The sequence below is a fragment of the Tenrec ecaudatus genome, chromosome 2 (genome assembly GCF_050624435.1).
Source record: "Tenrec ecaudatus isolate mTenEca1 chromosome 2, mTenEca1.hap1, whole genome shotgun sequence".
Classification (NCBI taxonomy): Eukaryota; Metazoa; Chordata; class Mammalia; order Afrosoricida; family Tenrecidae; genus Tenrec; species Tenrec ecaudatus.
Window position 1 is genome coordinate 71,378,793 of NC_134531.1, and position 24,623 is coordinate 71,403,415.

The window sequence follows — 24,623 nt, forward strand, 5'->3', positions numbered from 1 at the left end:
TTTTGATAGCCGGGCACCATCAGCTTTCTTCACCATATTTGCTTATGTACAATTTTATCTTCAGTGATCATGTCAAGAAGGTGAGCATCACATAATGCCGGATTATTAGAACAAAGTGTTCTTGTGTTGAGGGAGTACTTGAGTAGAGGCCCAATGTCCATCTGCTACCTTAATAAGATATAAATATATGTCCATAGGTATATTTCCATATCATTATATACAAGTATATTGACATATGTACATGCCTGTATTTAGACCTCTATAAATGTCCTTTGCCTCCTAGTTCTTTCCTCTATTTCCTCTTGTCCCACTAACATGTTTGGTCTTCATTTGGGTTTCAGTAGTTCTTCTCAGTTACATTGCCCTTGATCAAGCCCTACTAGTCATCTTCCACGCTCCTCACCACTGATTTTAGATCACTTGTTCCCTTGTCCCTGGGTTTGTTAACACCCACTTCCTTGCCCCCACCTCCCCCTCTCCCATGTTCTCCCAGAACCATCAGTTGTATAGCTTATTTTAAAATGTTTTTCTCATTATATATTTTGAAGCTATGTCTATGTTAGTACTTATAGTTCAAACTCATTCAAATGAATATCAATTTTTACTTAGATAAAAAGTTCCCTATTTTAAATCGAATGTGTATTTGTTGCTATCAGTTCAGTAGCAGCCACATTCTTTTAGGACAAGTATCTATCTCCACCAAAGAGGATATAAAGTTTAACGAGGTCAGTCACTTCCTTTCCAATGAGGAAATGTCTTTCTCTTGCAAAGCTCTTAGACCTCCTAGTGAGCAGAGAGAGATGGGAGATCAAGACGCTATCCTTAACTTTGCCCACGACTGTAGCAAGCCCTCAGGTACCTTGCTTGAGTTCACCTTCATGAGCTTGAGTATGAGAACTCAGCTGTTAAAACCAGTTCTTCAAAAGGGAAAGTTGTAGGAACACAAAGCCATATAATTACAATTTTCAATATAATATTATTCAGAATGATACATTTTCAGTGGAAAACTGGAAGCAAGAGCTATTCCAAACATTTTTTTAGATTTGAGGTATAGATTTTTAAAACAAACATACATATATTCACAGGAAAATATTTAAGCAATATAACAACTTTGTTTTCCTATTTTATTATTTTTAAATATTTATTGGGAGTTAGTACATATACATAGTTCAAGCAAGTCAAGCAGAACTGTACAATTGCTACCACAATCAGTTTCCAAACTGTCTTCTTGTTTGCTTTTGTACTCATTTTATTGGGGGCACTTACAGTTCTTATAACAATCCATACATCCATTGTGTCAAGGACATTTGTACATATGTTGCAATCATTCTTTTCAAAATATTTTCTTTCTACTTGAGCCCTTGGTATCAACTCCTCATTTTTTCCTATCCCTCCCCAATCCTCCCACCCTCAGGAACCCTTGATAAATTATAAATTATTATTAATTCCATATCTTACACCATCCAATGTCTCCCTTCACCCATGTTTCTGTTGCTCATCCCCCTGGGTGATCGTGATGGTGGGGTGTTATACATGGATCATTGTGATCAGTTCGTTCTTTCTCCCCATATCCTCATGGTATCACTATTCCCATTATTGTTCCGGAGTGGGGGTGTTATGTGTCCTGTATTCTGTGTGTCGAGAGCTCTTATCTGTACCAGTGCACATGCTCTGGTTTAGCCGGATTTTGAGGTAGAACTGCAGTCACGATAGTGGCGGGGGGTGGGGAGGAGCATAAACAAACTAGAGGAAAGTTGTGTGTTTTGTCAATGCTATATACAGCACCCTGGCTGGCTCGTCCCTTCCTTGTGACCCTTCTCTGAGGGGATGTCCAATTGTCTACAGATGGGCTTTGGATCTCCACTCCAGCTACCCTTGTTTGAATCAATATGTTTGTTCTGGGTCTTCTGATGCCTGATATCTGATCCTGTCGACACCTCGTGATGACACAGGCTGGTGTGCTTCTTCCATGTGGACTTTGTTGCTTCTCAGCTAGATGATGGCTTGTTTATCTTCAAGCCCTTTCAGACCCAGATGCTATATCTTATAATAACCAGGCACCATCAGCTTTCTTCACCACATTTGCTTATGTACCCATTTTGTCTTCAGTGATCGTGTCAGGAAGGTGAGCATCACAGAATGCTGTGTAATTAGAATAAAGTGCTTTTGCATTGAGGGAGAACTTGAGTAGAGGCCCAATGTCCATCTGCTACCTTAATATCTAGCATATAAATAGATGTCCATAGGTCCATTTCCCTATCATTATATAAAAGTATTTTTTCATATGTACATACCTGTATTTATACCTCTATAAATGTTCTTTGCCTCTTAGTTCTTTCTTCTATTTCCTTTATTTTCCTCTTGTTCTACCTTCTTATTCCACTATCTTGTTCAACCTTCATTCTTGTTCAACCTTCATTCAACTTTCAGTAATTCCTCTCAGCTACATTGTACTTAGTATTCTACACCCATTTTGTCGTCGAGTTTACATCACTTGTTCTCTTGTCCCTGGGTTTGTTGGCTCCCCATTCCTTTCCCCCACTTCTCCCTTTCCCATGTCTCCCTGGAACTGTAGATCCCATTGTTTTCTCCTAGGGATTGTTTATCTTGCCTATCTTATATAGATTTAAAAAAAATAGTTTCAGGTCTGTCTGTTGACCTTTATGAATGTTTTCTGATTGAGTCTGAGGAGGTGCCAAGCACTTCCCCTGAAGTCCGTTTTTGGGATTCCTCGGGGACTTCATTGCTTTGCTCCCCTTGCTGCTCTGTTGCGCTCCCTTCATGTTTTGCCCCGGTATGGGGCGATCAGACTGGGAACAATTCCCACACTGTGTCTACAGTGTCGTTCCCTATAGCTCTATGGTCAGTGAGGGGACGCCACAGCTCATGGTGGGGCCTGTCTTCCTTGTTTAGATCCCTTCTTATCCTTCTCTTTCTCCAGAGACAAGGACTGTTGGTTGTTATCAAGGTATGCCAGAAAATGTTTATTTGTGTAAAAATAATGAAAACACATCAAACATCCAGACATGTATATTTGTCCCTCTTTTGTTAAAACCTATGTGAACGCATACCCCACACACACTCTTTCATACTCGGTGTTTGTAGAAAATCTAACAGCTTATCTGTGCGTCGGCATTTATTTGATGGCAGTGAGTTTGTTTGTGTGTGTGTGTATGTGTGTGTGAATTTGTTTTAGCAATCTATCTAATCAACCTTTTGAACATAATGAGACTTCAGTAGAATTCTTAATATAAGTTGGGAAACTTTACATCTCTGGCAAAATGATAAACAGGTAGCCTTAAAACACACCTGCTTCAAAGCACCTAAGAATGCTGAATAAAATACAAGAAAGACAAAGGAAATTTAAATGTATGGCCACACGGGTAAGAAGTGAAGGGGAGCCACTCCAATGAGTGCTGAGGCCATGGTGGCCAGGAAGGCGCCTGCGGGTCCCTTGTGCCTTACTAGCCCTGTAGGTGTCAAAACACAGCCCCAGATTCTCAGAAAAGAGATCTGTGTTTAAAGAGGGAACAAGGAGACTAGTGAACAGAGAGAGATCAGAGATGGTGAACGAGGAAAATGTCTGTCCCATACGAGGACGGCAAAAAGCTCACCTCTGTTTTCCTAAGGAAGGGGAAAAAGGAGACGTCCCTCGTGAAGATGTTGCTTTACATTTCCAGAGACTCGGGACCAGAAATGATAGTTCTATCAACGTGAATGCAAAAGCCTCCCCCTGTGTGTCTTCGCTGCACTCAGTTTTCCTAGACAATAGTCACAGTTGCCGCTGGGTAGATGCCCTTTAGACGTCTGCCTTCAGGTCAACATCATGCTGCTTCAAGCTCCTCAGATGTGCTCAGAAGTTCACAGCAACAAAGCAGGATCCCATCTGCCACAACTCTCAAAAGAGCTCTCCTACCAGCTTCTGCTCCGTGCCATTTGGCTTGATACATGAAGGTATGTTGTTGTTGGCCACGGTCCAGGGAGGTTGAACTGATGATCAGAACTGCGAGGTGTAGGTGCTGACGAACCTTGCCTCATGATGCTGGACTGATACACACCTAGGAACGTGACTTTAAAGATATGTAAGACCAGCTTGACAGAAGTACGAGGACTCACTGACAGACACATCTCAGTTGTGACACACTCTGACTAACTCTTAAATCAAAATTCAAAAATGAGCATAGAGGAGATCTGAAGAATACAAATTAACATAAATATGGACTTCACCCATCCAGTGAAGAGGATTTACTTAAAAACACAAATCAAAGCATTTATGCTGGCAACCTTTTGCTTCTCATGAGTCAAAGAATGCATCATTCTGGAAATTAGAAAACATTTCAATGAACTCACAACAAAAGTTTCACATCAAAAATGAAAATTGTGGATTCAGCTAAGGTGAAACTTGCAGCAATAGTTATATTAATAAAAAGAACAAATTGTGGATATTAATGAACTAACCATGCAACTTCAGAAATTAGGAGACAAACAACAGAATAAACTCAAAGAAAGTTCAAGACCAAACCAAACTCCCTGCCATCGAGTCAATGCCAACTCATAACAACCATACAAATCAGGCTAGAACTGCCCCTGGGGGTTTTCAACTGTACCTTTTTATGGGAGCAGAGAGCCCTGTCTTTGTCCCCGGGAGTGGTTGGCGGCGTTCAACTGCTGACCTTGCAGTTAAAAAAAGGGAGAAAAAAAAAAAGCTAAGAACAGAAACTGATGGCTACCAAGAAAGAGACCAAAAATTTAAAAAGCAAAATATGATTCAGTTCAAAACTCACTGCCCTTTCTACAACCACTTTTTAGTTTTCTCCAGCAAAGCTTTACTTGCATGTATCATTGCTATGTTGCTATATTGTTGAATATAGTCCTCATTCCGTTGGGTCACCTTTCTTTGGAATGAACACAGCAACTTTTTATGAACCCTTTCTGAAACTTTCAGGGCAATTCCGAGAAACTTAAGCATTTTCAGCAATTTGATTTTCCTCTTAGCAAATTGTTAGCAGAGGGTTTTGCTTCCTTCTTTTCTCTTCCATATTAATTCTATTTTATTACACTCCATAACCCCGCCCCCCCAAACAACAGCAACAACCAAAACTCCAGATTCGCTACCATTGAGTGGATGTCTACTCACAGTGACTGGATTGGGCAGGGTGGAGCTACCTCTGTGGGCTTCTGAGACTGCAACTTTGTATGGGAGTAGAAAGTCTCTTACAGTCCCTATGTTGCTCAAAATCATTCTGCATTTTAGATGATTTCATATTTTGAATGGCTTTAATTTTTAAATATTCCCAAACTAGAAGTGTAGATGGGCAGTTCTTAAATTTAGCTGAGCATTTGCATTGGAAACAGCAAAGGAATCCTGATATTAAGGTAGGTTACACATCCAGAGTCTTTGATTTAATTGGGCTGGGGCATAGACTGAACATCTGGGATTTTAAAACGTTGCCACATGATTCCAAAACTCAAAACCAACTTATGAGTTGGGTCTGACCCACAGCAACCCTAAAGGACAGAATAGAACTGCCTTTGTGGGTTTCCAAGAGTATACTTCTTTAGGGGGGATAGAAAGCTCCTCTTTCCCCCTGCACGGTGCTGACCTTTCAGTTAGCAACCCAACCCTAACTACTGTCCCACCAGGCCTGCTCTAGGTTGATCCCAAAGTCGTAAGCATTAAGGAGCCTTTTCTTTTAAAAAAAACGTTTTATTAGGGGCTCATACAACTCTTATCACAATCTATACATATACATACATCAATTGTATAAAGCACATCTGTACATTCTTTGCCCTAATCATTTTCTTTTCTTTTTTTACATTTTATTAGGGACTCATACAACTCTTATCACAATCCATACATATACATACATCAATTGTATAAAGCACATCCATACATTCCCTGCCCCAATCATTCTCAAAGCATTTGCTCTCCACTTAAGCCCTTTGCATCAGGTCCTCTTTTTTCCCCCTCCCTCCCCGCTCCCAACTGCCTCATGTGCCCTTGGTAATTTATACATCGTTATTTTGTCATATCTTGGCAGAGAAGGGGGGGAAGGGAGACTCCGGATAGGGCAAGATAAGGAGCCTTTTTATTAATCAGTCATATGGAAGGCAGTCAAAAGTCACGACACACATGGCCCCATCTGTGAACAAGAGCAGAAAGTAAAAGCTGTTGTCCACTAGAAATTTGCAGACTATTTTCTCCTTCAGTTGCTGCTGCCTCCAACACCAGCCTGTTCAGTAAAGACACACTTCTCCCTGCTCACCTTTTGAGACGTAGTGCTTGGTGCCGATTATCTGCATGGAAAGCCAGCTTTGCTTTAAAACCTTTTCTTTTCTTTAGATAAACATTGGAGTGTGGGAAACTGGAAGGGGGACACAGAAAGAGAGGGAAGAATTTTTGTCAGATCCTTGGTATTAGTACTTGTATGTTGCAATCACTGATTTATTTTTCTTGTGTTTAAGACTGTGGAACTCTATTTCCTGTAGTGCTGATCTAATTTTGTCCCATTCCCAGGGTCAGTCAAAAGGCCCATGTTCAGCCTTCCTACTAAGATACTTTGAAGAGAGAGAGCAAGGCTGGCCGGCCACAGGTCCTAGTCCATAAGGAGGCAGGGAAGAGTGACGGAGCTGGAGGCAGCACCAGAGGAGCCTGTGTGAACATCCTGCCTGGCTGTTAGTCGGGGCTTGCTTCATAAAGGCCTCCTGGTTTACCTTCTTGTTGGCAACCTCGCCAATACAAGTAGTAAATGCACTGGTTTCGGGGTCCATCTACAAGAGAAGCTTAGTTTCCAGGACTTTGGTACAATGCAAAGGCTGATAGCATTGAATTTGATAGTGGCATCCTCTTCACTTATGCCACGAGACAAGAAGCAGACTCCAGGAACAGCTGCAGGAAGAGAACAGCAGTGGAGAGGTGGGACGTGGCCAAAGCCATTTGCTCTGAAGTGTACTTCTTGGTGTAGGCATGCCCAGCATTCTCCATCGTGGGCTTAGAAGGGTGCCCTCCAGGTAAACACGGTGGCCGTTCAAGGTCTTGATAGACAGGAGTCATCCACACACTAGTAGTGTTTCAGGCCTTGGTCTTCATCAGGAATGACCTCTCTCTGTTGACGGATGATGGGGGAGCAGGCCAGGGCTTTGGCATTTTTCCAGATAGTGAAGTTGGATGGACACTGGCCAGTGATGCTCAGCATAGCATGCCACTTCCCAAAGTCAGCCCCAGCCTTTTTGTGCTGAGTGCAGAACTCAGGGAAGCTATCAGGCCCGTGAATGGTGGTCTCTTTGTGCCTGCGAGAGGAGCAACTCTTGTTTTTTTCTAAAAAATCAATTTACTGGGGCCTTGTACAATTCTTATCACAAACCATCCATCCATCCATTGTGTCAAGCACATTTGTACATTTGTTGCCATCATCATTCTGAAAACATTTGCTTTCTACTTGAGCCCTTAATATCAGTTCCTCATTTCCCCCTCCCTCTCCACTACCTCCTCCCTCATGAACCCTTCATTATTCATAAATCATTATTATTTTGTCAAATCTCCCTTCACCCACTTTTCTGTTGTCTATCCCCCAGGGAGGAGGTTGTACGTAGATCCTTGTAATAGGTTTCCCCTTTCTACCCCACCTTCCCTCCACCCTCCAGGTATTGCCACTCTAGTCGCTGGTCTTGAAGGAGTCATCTGCCCTGGATTCCCTGTGTTTCCAGTTCCTATCTGTACCAGTGTACATCCTCTGGTCTAGCCAGATTTGTAAGGTAGAATTGGACTCATGAGAGTGGGGGGAGGGAGCATTTAAGAACTAGAAGAAAGTTGTATGTTTCATCGTTGCTACCCTGCACCCTGAATGGCTCATTTCCTCCCCGCAACCCTTCAGTAAGGTGGTGTCCAGTCACCTACAGATGGGCTTTGGGTCTCCACTCTGCACTCATCCTCATTTACAATGATATGATTTTTGTTCTTTAATGCCTGATGCCTGATCCCTTCGATACCTTGTAGTCATTCACACAGGCTTGTGTACTTCTTCCATGTGGGCTTTATTGCTTCTGAGCTAGATGGCCGCTTGTTTATTTTCAAGCCTTTCAGACCCCAGATGCTATATCTTTTTATAGCTGGGCACCATCCACTTTCTTCACCACATTTGCTTATGCATGCATTTGTCTTCAGTGATCATATCGGGAAGGTGGGCACCCACTGATATGATTTTTTTGTTCTTTGATGTCTGACACCTGGGCAACTCTTGGTCTTATTGAGTCTCATCATAATCCTTGAGGAGCATTTTCAACAGCCGAGGCTCTGGTTGATGGAATTATCCATAGTGAAGAGGATTTCTCAAAACAGCCTGCGTTCTTCTGGGCGTTCTCCACGCTGATCGTCTGCAGGCGGTTTCCCATGGTGCCTACAGACCCATCTGCAGACAGAATTTGCTTTCCAATTGCAACAATGCACCAGGAGACACCTGAGAATTCCTTCATCTGTTCAGGGTCGAGGGCTGGAAATCGGTGGGTGACAGTGACGAAGAGTTTGGGAGAGAAGAGACTTCTTAGAGGTCAGAAGTTGTAGGTGCTTAAGAGCACCTGCAGAGGTTCGTATAAGGCAAAAACAACTTCTGGGAAGAGGGGTTAATAGCGCCACAGAGTGGTTATAGAAATGGGAGTCAGAGGAGGAAAGCTAGCATCAAACTCACGGCCATTGAGTCAGTGCTGACTCAGAGTGACCCCTGTGGGGTTCCGAGACTATAACTGTTTATTTGGGGGAGTGGAAAGCCCGATCTTTCTCCCATGGAACTGCTGGTGGTTTCGAACTGCCGACCACGAGGATTGCAGCCCCAGCATAACCACTACATCATCAGGGGAAAGTTAAATAAAATTAGCATAATACAACTCTTAGGACATATACTTGAAATCAACAATATCAAAAGGAAAAAAAAACCGGTAGTAGGGCGTCTGTTCATTTCCATTTCTGTGCTACCGATAAAGTTTGGTGAGCGCAGACTCCCTCTTCCTTGGCAAGATGGCGGAGTACGTCCTGTCTACTCGCATCACGCATTTCTTGGATCGGCATCTGGTCTTCCCGCTGCTGGAGTTCTTGTCTGTGAAGGAGATATATGATGAAAAAGAATTATTACAGGGGAAACTGGATCTTCTTAGTGATACCAACATGGTAAACTTTGCCATGGATGTATATATAAACCTTTATTCCGATGATATCCCACATGCTCTGCACAACTAAAACAACTCCAGGCAGAAACTGAACCAATTGTGAAAACGTTTGAAGATCCAGAAACTACAAGGCAAATGCAGTCAACCAGGGATGTTATTGACTACCTGGCGGATAAGTATGGTTTTCGGCAGGAATATTTCGACACTCTCTCCAGATAGCAAAATTCCAATATGAATGTGGGAATTACTCAGGAGCAGCAGAGTATCTTTATTTTTTTAGAGGCTGGTTCCAGCACTGATAGGAATGCTCTGAGTTCCCTTTGGTGGAAACTGGCCTCTGAAATCTTAATTCAGAATTGGGATGCAGCCGTGGAAGACCTTACAAGGTTGAAAGAGATCATTGATTATAATTCTGTGAGTTCTCCACTCCAGTCTCTTCAGCAGCGAACATGGCTCATTCACTGGTCTCTATTTGTTTTCTTCAACCACCCCAAAGGCCGAGATAACATTATTGATCTCTTCCTTTACCAACCACAGCTCTTAATGCAATTCAGACTATGTGTCCACATAGTCTCCGCTACTTGACTACAGCAGTCATAACAAACAAAGATGTTCGAAAGTGCCCGACAGGTGCTAAAAGACCTCTTCAAAGTTATTCAGCAGGAATCTTACACATACAAGGACCCAATTACAGAGTTTGTTGAATGCTTGTATGTAAACTTTGACTTTGATGGGGCACAGAAAAAGTTGAGGGAATGTGAATCAGTGCTTGTGAATGTCTTCTTCCTGGTGGCTTGTCTTGAGGATTTCATTGAAAATGCCCGTCTCTTCATATTTGAGACTTTTTGTCGCATCCATCAGTGTATCAGCATTAACATGCTGGCGGATAAACTGAACATGACCCAAGAAGAAGCTGAATGGTGGATTGTGAATTTGATTAGAAATGCAAGACTGGATGCCAAGATTTATTCTAAATTAGGTCATGTGGTGATGGGTAACAATGCAGTCTCATCCTATCAGCAAGTGATTGAAAAGACCAAGAGCCTTTCTTTTAGAAGCCAGATGTTGGCCATGAATATTGAGAAGAAACTTAATCAGAATAGTAGATCAGAGGCGCCTAACTGTGCAACTCAGGACTCTGGCTTCTACTGAAGAACTGTTTTTAAAAAGATGACCAAATTAAAGATGCAACAAGACCATTATGTAAAATGGGACATAGGTTTTAGAAACAACAAATTCTGTGTACGTTTGGAGAATTTGAATAAAATTGGCTTTGTCTCATTTTTTAAAAAAAGAAAAAAAACCCCTCCAAACTTAATGAGCATTTCCAAAATTCTCTTTGAATAGCCAATTAACACCCCTAAAAGGTTCCTAATGTTAATGTATTCAAATGGGTAAACTAATTATCCTAGTGATTGACTACTGTATTTGTGCAGAAATATTTTAAATAGGATTCAAGTACAAAATAATTTGGGAAATGAATATACGTACAGAGAGTGTTTGCTAGGGTTACCCATGCATATATATCTATACATATACACAGACACACATTAAGGAACCCTGGTGGTGTAGTAGTGGTTATGAGTTTGGCTGCTAACCTCAAGGTCAGAAGTTCAAAACCACCAGCTACTCTACAGGAGAAAGACAAGACTTCTACTCCCATAGAGAATTAACAGCCTCAGAAACTCATAGGGGCAGTTCTACCCTGTCCTATAGAGTCTCTATGAGTCTGAAATAACTCTATAGTAGTTAATAGAGTAGTTAGTATACATATGCACGTATGTTCATTGCAGCATTATTCACAATAGCAAAAAGGTGGAAATAATCTATGTGCTCTTCAACTGGTGGACAAGCAAAATGTGGTATATACATACAATGGAAGACGATGCAGTTATAGGAATTGATGCGTCTTTGAAACATACCATGGATGAATCTGGAGCACATTATACTGAAAGGAATAATTCAGTCACACAAATGCAATTGTAAGATTGCACTTTTATAAGAAAACAAGATTATATATATATGTTTGTGTGTGTATATATATATACACACAAACATATATATAATATATATATATCCATGGAAAAATTCCCTGGTCTTTTAATGCAATATTTCTATAAACTTTTGGAGCTCTCCTTGCACAGGGCCCAACACTCATTGGTGATTACCAGGGATGGAGGTGAGAAGAGGGAAGCGCTCTTTTTTAAAAAATCATTTTATTCGGGGCTCATACAACTCTTATCACAATCCATACATACATCAATTGTGTAAAGCACGTTTATACATTCATTGCCCTCATCATTCCCAAAACATTTGCTCTCCACCTAAGCCCCTGGCATCAGCTCTTCATTTTCTCCCTCCCTCCCTCCCTCCCCACTCACCCTCCCTCATGAACCCTTGATACTTTATAAACCATCATTTTGTCATATCTTACACTGTCCGACATCTCCTTTCACCCACTTTTCTGTTGTCCGTCTCCCAGGGAGGAGGTCACATGTAGATTCTTGTTATCGGTTCCCCCTTTCCAACCCACCCTCCTTCTATGTTCCCAGTATCACTGGCCCTGAAGGGATCATCCTCCCTGGATTCCCTGTGTTTCTGGATCCTATCTGTAACAGTGAACACCCTCTGGTCTAGCCAGACTTGCAAGGTAGAATTGGGATCATGATAGCGGGGGGCAGTAAGCATTTAGGAACTAGAGAAAAGTTGTATTTTTCATCGTTGCTACATCACGCCCTGTCTGGCTCATCTCCTCCCCGCAATCCCTCTGCAAGGGGATCTCCAATGGCCTACAAACCGGCTTTAGGTCTCTACTCTGCGCTCCCCCCTCATTCACTATGATATGATTTTTTGCTCTGATGATGCCTGATACTTGATCCCTTTGACACCTCGTGATCATACAGGCTGGTGTGCTTCTTCCATTTGGGCTTTGTTGCTTCTGATCTAGATGGCCATTTGTTTACCTTCAAGCCTTTAAGACCCTAGACACTTTATCTTTTGATAGCTGGGCACCATCAGCTTTCTTCACCACATGTGCTTATTCACCCACTTTGTCTTCAGCCATTGTGTTGGGAAGGTGAGCATCAAGGAATGTCAGTTTAAAAGAACAAAGTATTCATGCTTTGAGGGAGTACTTGAGTAGAGGCCCAGTGTCCATCTGCTACCTTAATACTAAACCTGTAAATATATGCACAAAATCTATTTCCACATCCTCATATATAAATACATTTACATATGTTCATGCCTTTATTTAGACCTCTTTATATACCCTTTGCCTCCTAGCTCTTTCCTCTATTTCCTTTTACTTTCCTCTTGTCCCACTATCATGTTCAGCCTGAGGGAAGCACCCATAAGACAATAGACAACTTGTAATTTTTGGTGATGCATGAGGAAATGTGACAGGGATTATGTCAGCTAGGCACTCCTAGGTAGATTGGGGTGGAGCTCAGCCTTTCAACCAGGTGGAAGCCTGATGACAGCTCCTTGGGGGTGTGGCTTTTTGTGTAAGAGGGAGAGGCTGAGCAGAGACTAATTCCATTTGGCCCTTTGTCTTCTTTTGGACTGGATCTTGTGTCTGATTCCTCGCTCTCCTGTAGCATCTCCAGGCCATCTCAGGAGCCTCAGCACACTACCATCTGTGGATTAATTCAACTGACTTTAGACTTCTCCATCAATCAGCCAGTGCCCTCCTGCTGTCTCAGCTTTGCCATCCTGCTTCTTGTTTATCAATTTCGTGAGTCAGGAGAGGCCTGATCTGAACTGGACTGGACTTACCTATTCTATGATTGTGAGATCTATTTCTTGATATAAATCTCTTTCTATTTACAACACATACAAGTGTCACTAATTCTGCTTCTCTAGAAGCCCAACCTAACAAATGCAGAAAGAAGAAGGAGGAGGAAGAGGAGGAGGAGGAAGAGGAGAAGGAGAAGTTTGAAGTGTCAGGTTGGATATGAGTTCTAATTCAAATCCTCAAAATGTCGAAACTTCCTGTACTTGTAGGGAATAGAGGACCACCTAAACCATTACCTTGGGATACTCTTGGAACCTTAAATGGAAACTATCCCTTGAGGTCATCTTTTTGTTAAATAACAAATAGCATTGCAAGTAATGAGCTCCATTAGGAAATTATCTATGTGGGAACAAATGGTCAAAATTGAGAAGATAAGGGGCAGGCAAACTGGAGTTTGGAAATGATCCAACCGGAGCAGAATGAAGGAGACTCATGACACTTTCTGGAAAACGTCACCAACGACACGGAGTAATTTGTGTAGACATTGTTAAATGGGAACTTATTTGATACGCAAACTTTCACCTCAAACATGACAAAAGATTATTTTTTTTAAAGTTTAGGTAAAGATGTGCAAAATATATTCCCCACCCATTGTTTCAGAGTAAGACAAAAGGAGGAATTTAGAAAAACCAAACAAAAACTTTTTTGACTGAATGTTAACTAAGAAAATAATGACAATAAGAACAACCAAACCAAAAAATCCAAACTCATTGCTACTGAGTTAATGCTGACTCATAGTGACCCTCTAGAATAAAGAATTGCCTCTGTGAGTTTCTGAGACTGTAATTCTTTACTGGAGTAGAAAGCCCCATCTTTCCCCCAAGGTGGTTTTTAAACTTCTGATCTTAATGGATAACCCCTATGCCAGCAGCCAAATCATAAAATCAAAGAGCCAGAAGAACCACAGGGAGAAAAAGCTTTCTATTTAGAAGTTCATTTTGATGGTATGGTAACTATTGCTTCATTCCCATTGAGCACAATTTCCTTTCCTTTGTAACAGACATAAAACCTCCACTGCCAGCACGTCAGCCTGACTCTTAATGGCTTTGTAGCACAGAGTAGAACTGCTTCATAGGGCTTCTACAACTGTCAATATTTACAGGCACAGACAGCCCCCCCCCCCCATCTTCTTTATTTTTTTCTCTGCAGGAGGAGCTGGTGTGTTTGAACTGCTAACCTTGCAATTGGTAGCTCAGTCATTAACCCACTGCATCACCAGGCTCCTTTGTGTACTAAATTTCTAGCCTCAGAAGATCCTGCAAGAAACAGTGTGTCTAAGTCGGTTGGGAACATCATCTGGTAAAAGATCTGAAAGGCATAGAGAATATTATCATTTTCACCTCTAGATGGTGCAAGCTGCTTTTCAAGATTTATGGACAGGAGATAATCTGTGCTCCCTTCTCCTTCACCTTCCTCTGTGTAACCATATAAAGAGGCCCGCCTGAGCTCATTTGTCACCGTTTGTGCATGCTATTCTGAATGCGCTTATCTATAGGCTCTATTGTTATCAGGTGCAGTCAAGACAGTTGTGCCGCGTAGCGGCCCGGAGTCCAACAGAATGGAACCCTGTCCGCCCTGTGCCGTCCTCGCCACTGCCCTTCTGTTCGAGCCTTTCCATGCATCCACTGTGTCAATCCATCTTGTGGGGGACTTCATCTGCTTCGCTGCCATGTTACTTCGCACGATGTCCTTCTCTAGGGACCTGTCTCTCCTGACCAATGTCCAAAGTACAGGAGACAAAGTCTCACCACCCTTCCTTCTAAGGAGCATTCTGCTGTACATCTTCCAGGGCAGATTTGTTTGTTCTTTTGGCAGTCCATGGACCGTTCAAGCTTCTTCACTGGTACATATAAAGCATCTGTTCTTCTTTGGTCTTCCTCAGTCTCTGTCCAACTTTCACATGCATCTGAGGGGATTGGAAATTTCACCTGCATCTGAGGAGACGGAAAATACTATGGCGTGGGTCAGGCACACCTTAGTCCTCAAAGCAACATCCTTGTTTTTCAACAAGAGGTCATTTGCAGCAGATTTTCCCAATGCAATGCAATGCATCCTTCGATCTCTTGGCAGCTGCTTCCATGAGCACTGGTTGTGGATCCAAGCAAGGCAGAAGCCTTGACAACTTCAGTCTTTTCGCAGTTGATCATCCATCATGTTACCTACTGGTCTGGTGTGAGAATTTTGGTCTTATTTAAACTGGGGTGTGATCCATACTGAAGGCTGCAATTCTCGATCATATCAGCAAGTGCTTCAATTGCTCTTCACTTTCAGCAAGAAAGGTATTATTTACATATCACAGGTTATTAGAAAGCCGTCTTCCAATCCAGATGCCAAGTTCCCCTTCATATAATCTAATTTCTCTGATGACTTGCTCATCACACAGATTGAATAAATATGGTGAGAGGATGCACCCCCGAGGCTCATCTTTCCTGATCTGAGCCAAGCAACGTGCCCTTGTTAGGCTCTATAATAAGGGTCAAAGACTGTGGAAGAGCAACTTTGCTAAATAATCCTAATGGAATCATCACATCCTATCAGGTTGAATTGAACTACAATTTAAGGCAAAGCAAGTAGCATAGCATCCACTCTGGACAAATCTCTTTTGTTTAAAGTAATTTGACATTAAACACCTCTTAGGATATATTTCAGTACAATAGAAGGACTAACGGTCAAAGTGTTACCATGGGTTGGCACATGAGTTAGTTAAAGTTTACTGTGCCAACCTGGCTGATAGACACATGGGGAGTTAATTTAAGGATGGAGAGATAAATGGTTTGGTGAGCCTTGTGTTATCGGGTCCCTTGCTCTCTGATGATTGGACCAGGGTGCAATTGCCTTAGCCAGTTCTCTGTTTCAGCTTGCAAGGCTCACTTCCTGCAAGACACCCCCAAGGAAAAGCCACATGGACCTACCCTGATGCAGCCCTGGGTGCTGGAGTAGCCGCGTGGAGACCTCTGTCAATGCTGAGATGCTTACACATTCACTGATTTGACTTTCTTCCTGCAATCAGCATCATAGTGTGTGTCTTGTGAGATGGAGGAGGACTTTGTGGATTGGTGTGGGGAATATGGGTTAATGTTGGACTTGTGGGCTTGGGTAGCACTGGGTTGGGATGTTTTCTTGATGTGCACTTACCCATTATATAAAAGTCTCTCTTATGCATGAGTTTCTGTGGATTTGTTTCTCCAATGTACCCAGACTGACACAGCACACTTTCTCACTAAAGGCTCCAAAAGTAAATACTTTGGGATCCAGCATAATGAAAGTCACCCCCAAAATGTTGTGAATAAGCGGATGTGGCGGTGTTCCAAAAAAATGATCTATTTACAAAAACAGGTGGTAGGCTGGATCTGGCCTATTGTTCTAGTTCGCTGATTCCTGCCCTACATGATAAAAGTATTATTTAGTATGACAAGAAAGGGGGTGGGGGGGAGAGTGCCTCAATGGCCCTCCAAGTCAGAGATTTGGCAGCTACAAAAATTCAACATGTGCTGGAGTCCCTTACAGGGTACAGACCCATTTGTGAGTGACCACAATATAAATAAATAGTTGAAGTTATGTAAAGTCTAGATCACCAACTTCTCTTTAAAAACAAAACCGTGAAAAAATCTGGGGGGTGGCAATCTGGAAATCCGAACCCCCAAACTGAGCTGGAGCTGAATAGGAATTGGAATAAGTAGGCATGGCAGGTGATGGCCAGCTGCCACCATCCCCTATAGGTCAGTGTTGCCTGGTTTTGAAGCTAAGAGAACTAGGAGAGTCTGCCTTTTAGGAATTCTGAAGGTTTCATAAGGACATGGCTTTTGATTCTAAAGCTTGTGGGTTGCAACCCCTTTGGGGGTCAAACTATCCTTTCACAGGGGTTGCCTGATTCATAACAGTAGCAAAATTACAGTTATGAAGTAGCTACAAAAATAATTTTATGGTTTGGGTCACCACAACATGCGGAACTGTATGAAAGGTTCACCGCATGAAGAAGGTTGAGAGCCACCGCTTTAGAATGTTAATTCAAGACCTTGGTGCCATCTGCCAACCCAGACATTACCCAGCTGAGCTTTGCCTTGCTTGCTTTTGACCTGTTTGGCTTTTGGGAATTAGATGGATTGGGCGTTCTTGTGCATTGCTGTGGATTCCTGGAGGGGCAATGCCTACATTCAAGTGGGTAGTTCTCTGTGGGTGGAATTAGAGGGATTGTGGGACATTGGAGGACTTTTTCTAAAGGGAGTGGCCCAGAGTGGGCAACACTTTTCTGTTTGAAATCAGCAAGCTCCTAACTTGAATGTACTTGTTCCAAAGAAGGAATTCATTGATTTGAATATATATCAACTACAAGAACTCTCAGAACCAAAACTGTGGATACAGCTGAGACTCTCCAAATGTGTTTCATTCCTGGGCTCTATGTCAGCCTCATTCTATCAAGCCAGCTTCCTCCACACGATTGGAAATCTGCCGAAGTAGAAATTCAGTTCCCACACTCAGATCTCTTATCTTTGATGCCAGAGAGGGTCTGCTTTGCTCCCCTCGGTGTGAATTTAAGAAGATATCATGTCAGGGGAAGCCAGCCCCTAACACATCATTATGGGTCTGGTAGGCGCAATTGTACAGCGATAATAAGTAAAGATCATAGTAAAGTTATAGAGAGCATGAGAGATAGAAGTGGAGTATTGAAATAAATGGAGTCAGTCACAATTCATTGTAGCATGCTCACCTCAGCTCCACGTGGAGGGAGAGAGTCTTTCTTTAATGTTGGCCCATGCTTTTTATATTCTCCGGGGACGTGTAAGTCCCTTAATCACAGGTGAGTACATACGTCACAGGGAGGGGTTGTGCCATAGGTAATACAGTAAGGAGAGGGGGTGGTCTAGGGACACACATGCAACAGTAAGAGGAGGAATTGGGGGTATACATGTGATAAGATGGGCGGATAACTTAACTTTGGATGTCACAGAGTCAGTTTGACCTGTTCCCTGACTCAGTTGATAGAGATCATTATTGGTAGGGTGAGAACACTTGGCCACAGGCCTCAAGGAGGAATAGTTTATTGTCCCCAGTAGCAGGGAGTGAGGCCTGCCATATAGTCTGGTTGACTAACTGCCCTAGAGGCCTACCCTGTACTCTGGTGACTAACTACCCTGGGGAGGATGTCTGTAAGCGTTTGACCTCTCCCCACAATATCAGAGGATGACTATCACAGATGCAGCTGTTGTTACATCCTTAGCTTGAATCAATTTAGTTAATGGCAGAAGGCAAGGTATTTAAAAAAAATATTTTATTAGGGACTCATACAACTCTTTTTTTTTTTTCTGAACCTGGCCAAAAGCTGCACCGACTCATACAACTCTTATCACAATCCATACATACATCAATTGTGTAAAGCACATCTGTACATTCTTTGTCCTCATAATTTTCAAAGTATTTGCTATCCACTTAAACCCTTTGCATCAAGTCCTCTTTTTCCCCCTCTCTCCCCGCTCCCCCCTCCCTCATGAGCCCTTGATAATTTATCAATTATTATTTTGTCATATCTTGCCCTGTCCGGCGTCTCCCTTCACCCCCTTTTCTGTTGTCCGTCCCCCAGGGAGGAGGTCACATCTACATCCTTGTAATTGGTTCCCTCTTTCCAACCCACTCACCCTCTACCTTCCCAATATCTCCCCTCATACCCCTGGTCCTGAAGGTATCATCCACCCTGGATTCCCTGTGCCTCCAGCTCCTCCTATCTGCACCAGTGTACATCCTCTGGTCTATCCAGACTTGCATGGTAGAATTCGGATCATGGTAGTTGGGGAGGAAACATTTAGGAACTGGTGGAAAGCTGTATTCTTCATCGGTGCTACATCGCACCCTGACTGACTCATCTCCTCCCCTTGACCCCTCTGTGAGGGGATCTCCAGTAGCCAACAAATGGGCTTTGGGTCTCCACTCTGCACTTCCCCCCTCATTCACTATGGTAAGATTTTTTTTTTCTGATGATGCCTTATACCTAATCTCTTTGGCACCTCGTGATTGCACAGGCTGGTATGCTTCTTCCATGTGGGCTTTGTTGTTTCTGAGCTAGATGGCTGCTTGTTCACCTTCAAGAAAGGCAGGGTATTAGGATGGTAAATGGAAGCATGTTGTAGATGTTACCCCATCCCTTCAATTGACCCTGGAAGGCATCAGCAGACAGTAGCTGTGGAGCAACTTGCTCATGGTCATTGAGTCGATCCCAACTTAGAGTCCCCTTATAGGACAGAATAGAACTTCCCCTGTGGTTTTCCAAGGCTATAAATCTTTGTGGGGGCAGTAAGCCTTATCTTTCTCCCTCAGAGGGGCTGGTGGGTTTGAACTACCAACCTTGTGGTTAGTAGCCCAATGGTTAACCCAGTGCACCATTAGGAATCCTTTTTACAATACCCGTCCCCCCACTAAAAACAAAAACAAACATACAAAACAATAACAAGTCCAAACCAACCTCACTGCTATCAAGTGGATGCTGACTTATAGCGACCCTATAGATAGGGTAGATTGTCCTTGTGAGTTTCTAAGACTGTAACATTTTCAGAAGTAGAAAGCCCCATTATTCTTCTTTGAAGTGGTTGGTTTCAAACCACTGGCCTTGCAATTAGCAGCCCATGTGTAACTACGCACTTCCAAGGCTCCTGTATAACAGTGCCCTGAAATTCCCCACCCACCTATAGCATTCTATGCTTTGAGGAACACACTCAGTTTGTGTGTGTGTGATGGCAGAGGGCAGAGTTCCCATCTTGAGTTTTGATAGCTCACTAAAAGAACTCAGAGAACTCACCCAAAGTACCATATATACTCATGTATAAGCCGAGTTTTTTAGCACGTTTTTAATCCAGTTTTTGTGGTAAAATTAGGTGCCTCGGCTGATATTCGGGTTGGCTTATACTCGAATATATACGGTAGTAGTACTTACTGTTGACATCAGAATCCACACTGATGGTAGTCAAGAGATGAAGCACATGAGACAGAGTCCAGGCAAGTTCCACACAAAGAGCTTCCGGTTGTCCTATCCTAGTGGGGGCATGAACAACATCAACTCTCTTGGCAACAACATGTGGTAGTACACAGAGAGTTTATAATGGTGCTTGATCACGTAGGCCTGGTTGCTTGCTCCCTTGGCTGGCCTTTAATCTCCAGCTTTTCTGGCGGTTGAGAAAATACTGAATGGTCCATAACTCCCATCATAAACCACATTGTTAAACTGGTATAGACCAAGGCCCCAGGTTAAACAAAATGTGGAGTTGACTCAATACTGCTGTGTGTAGTGGACAAGCTTATGTTCTTTTTTTTTTTTTTTTGGAGAGCGCGAACGCAGTCCCCCACTACCACAAATTATGCAGTCGAGTTTCCCACATTTGGGGAAATCACAGGGCAAGCTTATGTTCTTATTGGAAACAGTTACAAATAGTCCGTAGAAGTGTGCAACATATGTCAAGAGAGGATGTAAAGTAAAACCCTTTAAATACTTTCTTTTGGCCTTAATTCATAGGAATGGTTGCATCTGAGTGATGGAAACATTCATTTTGATGGATGGGAGAAAGTATACTGGGTAGTGGGGTGGAGGGGGGGGGGGAAGGAGATGCAGGAGGAAAGCCTTTATGCCCAGAGTTAGACCAGTTCAGACTGTCCAAACATGGTTTTATATGTGCCTTTTAGTTAATATTGCTGTGTGTTAAAGGACAAATAAGTCCTAATGCCAAAGTATGTTAAAAGGAGAGGTAGTAACACAATCTCTTAATGTTCTTTTATTTATAGGAAGGACTGTCTCTAGTAGGGCACCCTGTGTTAATCTGCCTCTTGGAACTGGTCCCTCTGTACTTAGTCATAGAAGTGGTGGGAGGAGAAGAAGAAGGGCCAAGGGAAAGACTGTTGGCTAGTATCTCCATATCTAGATTATAACCATAAGTCTATATGTGCATTTTAAAATAAAATACATGTGCTTATTCTGAATAATGTTTATTATTTCACAGCATCTAAGCCTTTTAGATGTTTCAAGGTGACAATGTATGATAAAATGTAGTACTAGTGAGTTAACCCATCTGTAAATATCTTTTGTTGTATTTTAGAAAAGCATCTTGGACATGGAATTTTTCGTCCTCCTTTGAGCAGTAAACACCAAGATTGGCTAGGTTGGGAGCAGCTGGGCAGCAGGACGTGCAAGGGGAGGAGTGTATGCAAGGGTGCGCTTGCATTTGCATTTTGATGATAACCGTTGATGTATGTGTGCATCTCTTGGCTGTACTAGAGAAAGACATTAAATTCAATGGAAACGCCTTGGGACTATCTTAATAGTTTTAGATTTGATAATTCTCTTAGAAACATTATACTCAGTGTCCTCCTTCTTTATGTTTCATTTGAAATTGAGCATTAAGGGAATGCAGTCTTTTAATTGTAACTCTGCCCATACCTTTATTTAGAGACCCACTACCATTTTTGTCTTTTTTTTTTTTTTGTACCTCCCATAAAGGATATTTTTGTTTGTTTGTTTCTTTTTCCGATTGAGTCAGCATATTGTATTCTTGCAGTTCAAAATACTCATGACTTTGAACTGGTAAATATTCACGATGTGTGGGAAAAATGCATGAAACCATCCTGTGTGATTTCAACCACATAAAATTGTGACATGTCCAAATGTAACTATGAAACCACCAAAATGATTTTGGATGCCTTTTGTGTTCTTCTCAAGCTTAAGACATCTAGGCACCGTTTCCACAATTTTGTCAGAAACATGAACCAGTTGAATCATTTATAAATTATTTTAATTGATTTACCACCTGTGTTAGTCTGGGTAGACTAGAGAAACACATCCACAGAAACTCATATGTGTATAAGAGAGAGTTCCATGTAAAGGGTAAGAGTACATTAACAAAGCATCCCAACCCAGTCAAGTTCAAGCCCATAAGTCCGACATTAGCCCGTATGTCTGCCACTGATTTACAAACTCCTCCATCTCACAAAACACATGCAATGACGCTGTCTGCAGGAGGGCAGCCAAATCAGTGAGCATGTAAGCATCTCAGTACTGGCAGAGGTCTCCAAACAGCTGGTCCAGCACCCAGGGCTGCATCAGGGTAGATTCATGTGGCTTCTCCTCGGAGATGTCTTGCAGGAAGTGAGTCTTGCCAGCCAAGGCAGAGAACTAGCTAAGGCAGCTGCACCCTGGTCCGACCATCACAAAGCAAGAGACCCGAGAACTCGAAAGGCGAGGCTCACAAAGTCATTTATCCCTCCGCCCTTCAATTAATCCCACACGTGTTTATCAGCCAGGTTGGCACAATAAACCTTAACTATCACACCATCTTAAATAGATAAATTGTTCAGAAAAGAAACACCGAACAACAGAAAAACATGACCAACAGAAAAAAAAGCAGTACCAATAACCATAAATAGAAGGTAATCATGCAAATAATGAAGTGACTATTAAAAATGAAGATAATTTCTACATAAACTTCCAATACATTGCATCAGATAAGCTAATGATATATTCGAGACTAAATACTGCTAGTGCTTAGTAGCTTCCAAGCATGGTGGGCGAAGGTTTTCAAGGGCTACGTGGGCACAGGCAGTTCTATGGGGATGGGCTTCTAGACCTTCATCTGCCCAGCGCCCCGTCAGAGAGGGCTGAGGTGTTTGCGTCATCTTAAGTGGCTGTCAGAGGGGGTGACATCAAAGTGATGGTCTAGAAATTATTTTGTAATGTTTCAGAAGAAATTTCTTATGTCCATAAAAACACCTCTTAATTGACAGGTAGGATTTGTCAACTACACCTACAAAACTGAAGCCCTGTGAGAATTTACTTTTTGAATCTCTTAATGTGTTCTGTCCGTGCTCATTGTTACCCAATTGAAATCATGCTTCAAATTGTGGTTTCATATGTGTAAGTGCTATTGGTTTGGTTGCTGAAGGTGGTTTTTAAAAAAATCATTGTTGATTTTTGCCAAAATTTCTGAAGTTTAAACTGCAGTATTGCAATCATTACTATTTGTGAATCTGTATAAATAACTTTTTATTTTGAGAATGAAGTATTAATTGAAGGAAAAGAAGAGAAAAATAAAAAGGCATCTATTCAGTTACTATATTTGTGTAGCTAGAAATGTTTTAATTCAGGGTAGAAAGATTGCTACAAAAACGTTTGCTGTTAGCTGCCATCTTCCATCTTTGCTGCGTGTGTGAGCCTTATCTCAAAGACCTGCCAAAGACCCCCTAGCGCCAGCCCTAGTCCCCACATGGGCCCCATTTCTGATCTGACAAGATGAGAGAGATGATCATGGATCAAGAGAAACTCGCCAAACTGCAGGCACAAGTGCGCATTGGTGGAAAAGGAACTGCCCGCAGAACAAAGAAGGTGGTTCACAAAACAGCCACAGCAGATGACAAAAATCCGCAGTTCTCCTTAAAGAAGCTCGGGGTCAACAATATCTCTGGTATTGAAGAGATGAATATGTTTACAAACCAGGGAACAGTGATCCACTTTAACAACCCCAAAGTCCAAGCATCACTGGCTGCGAACACCTTCACCATCACCGGCCATGCTGAGACAAAGCAGCTGACAGGGATGCTCCCCAGCATCTTGAGCCAGCTGGGCGCAGACAGCCTGACTAAGCACACTGGCCGAAGCACTGCCAAAGCAATCTGTGGATGGACAGGCCCCATTTGCTACAGGAGAGCATGATGAGGATGAGGTTCCAGATCTTGTGGAGAACTTTGGTGAGGCATCTAAGAATGAGGCTGACTGATTTGAGTCGGCTTCTGGGAAGATGAAACTTGAGGAAGTGACTTAGGGCTGCTATTTTATATGATGACTGATTTAAAAATTTGTTTTGTGGATGGATTGAATAAAATCTAGATCTCTACTATTTTCGATCCCAAGCCTTTCGGACGGAGCAGGTCTTTTACGTTTCGCTTATACGCGACTCACTCTTAGCAGCCAGATACGCTGAAGCAGCCTGGGGGTAAAAGTTGAAACAGAAGTTAATAGAATTCTTTGCCTAGTTAAAAAAAAAGTTTGTTGTTAATAGTCTCATAATCTAAGAAATATTACATATGTGATAAATATAATTTTATGATTAAAGTAGATTAGTGAGGCTTACAGTAGTAAGGGTTCTGTATGGTCTGGTGTGGGAGGAGATTGTAGGGGGATTGTTGATGCTTTAGTTCTGACCCTAATAAGCAATCGCCCCACTGCCATTCAGTCCATTTGGACTCAGTGATCCCATAGGACACAGTAGAACTTACCCTAGGATTTCTTTGATTTTTTTTAGAAAAGGAGACAGCCTCATCTTTGCTCCTTGAAGCGAGATGGTAGACTCAAACTACTGACTTGCAGTTTAGCAATCCAACTTGAAAACCACGAGTTGTTACTTGTTCCACATAAGTAGCTACACTTTAAGGTCCAGATGAATGTCTAGCTACACCAGAGGGAACTCGAGTTATCTCACTCCAAAACCAAACTCACTGCCATTGAGTTGATGTGGACTCACAGCGACCCTAGGACAAGGTAGAACTGCCTTGTGCGTTTCTGAGATGGTAACTCTTAACTGGAGTAGAAAGCTTCATCTTTCTCCTGAAGAGCAGCAGATGGTGGATTTGAACTGCTGATCTTGCAGTTAGCAGCCCAATATGTAATCACTACACCACCAGGAGGAGGCAACATCAGGTCTAG

The 24,623-nt window shown here is 42.4% G+C and overlaps 2 pseudogenes; both read left to right on the forward strand.

Annotated features, from left to right (window-relative positions):
• The first annotated feature begins 8,983 nt into the window (after positions 1-8,983).
• Positions 8,984-10,311, forward strand: LOC142440843 (eukaryotic translation initiation factor 3 subunit E pseudogene; annotated as a pseudogene).
• Positions 10,312-23,213: 12,902 nt separating this feature from the next.
• Positions 23,214-23,697, forward strand: LOC142440844 (transcription factor BTF3 pseudogene; annotated as a pseudogene).
• The last annotated feature ends 926 nt before the right edge of the window (positions 23,698-24,623 follow it).